Genomic DNA, 1,444 nt, shown 5'->3' with positions numbered 1-1,444 from the left:
TGGTGGTAAGGGATGGGGTGTGGTGGGTGGGTGGGTGGGAGGGGTTGCGGGGGGTTGATGGCAGAGGGAGGGTAGGGGTGGGGGGGTGGGGGATGTAGAGAGAGAGAAAGAAAGAGAGAGAGAGAGAGAGAGAGAGAGAGATGTGGAGAGTTTCACTACTGTGTGACCACGATCAAAGTTTGTTTACATGTTTGTTGATGTGTGTATTCATTGATTCAGTGTCATCCATTCATTTATTTTATTCATTCGTTATTTATTTGTTTGTATATTCATTCATTTGTTTATTTATCCGTTCATTCATTCATTCATTCGGTTGTTTGTTTGTTTGTTCATTTACCATGTATTTGTTGTGTATTAATTTGATCATCTATTTTACCATGAAAATTGCACTGGCTCTTAGTGCTGCAGCTTTGGGGGCTGGTTGGCCTTTGGGAACCATCCCAACACCGACTGTCCTAAAACCCTCTTGGTCGAGAGAGTGGGGATGTACTTGGGCAAGACACTGTCCACTATAATCAAATTCTAGCCCAAATAGTCGGAACAGCAGTTGCCTCCTCTGCTGTTCTGATGGTCATAGGCGGACACGACTGACAATCATATATATATATATATATATATATATATATATATATATATATATATATATATATATATATATATATATATATATATTACCATAGCATTGTAGTGTGACATGCATCGGACAAACAGGTGTCAATGACACGCGTCCGTCCAGTTCAGACCAATCAGTGCTTGAATTTCGACTGTTCCTCGCTGATGCTATTCATTTAGTCACGATTTGTATTGTTAGTGACCCGGCCGACCACAGTGGTCAGTCCTGTCAGGGCTGAAAGCATGTTCCATGTCAAGGCCATCCACACACTTAAAAAAAAAAAAAAAAAAAAAGAAAAAAAAGAAAAGTGTCATTGGCAATTAATGGCCGTTCACCGTCATCAAACATAATTATAGTGACAGTCTAATGACATGTTTGACTACTGGAAGGGAATAATGAGCGATGTCGTCGTCGTCGTCATCATCATCATCATCATCACGACGATCTTCTTCTTCATCGTCATCATCTTCACGATGGTCATCATCATCACCATCATCATCATAATCCTCCTCCTCCTCTTCCTCCTCCTCCTCATCATCATCATTATCACGTCGGTTTTTGTTGTCGTCGTCGTCATCATCATCATCATCATCATCCTAGGACGGTGTGGGACTCATGTCCCGGTGCCATTTACAAGCACTGCCAGTTTACATCGTGAGATTGACAGGACCGTCCAATTCTTGAGTGTGATCCATCCTTAGATCATTGATTAATAATGAAATAATGTTGATTACGTAAAGCGTAGAAAACCAAGACAAGACAAGGCAAGACAAGACAAGACACGTCTATTTCAGGAAACCCCGTTGGGGTACATGAAAATGTTACATATTT

This window comes from Babylonia areolata, chromosome 20 (genome assembly GCF_041734735.1).
Source record: "Babylonia areolata isolate BAREFJ2019XMU chromosome 20, ASM4173473v1, whole genome shotgun sequence".
NCBI lineage: Eukaryota > Metazoa > Mollusca > Gastropoda > Neogastropoda > Buccinidae > Babylonia > Babylonia areolata.
Note: the sequence above shows the minus strand (reverse complement) of the source record.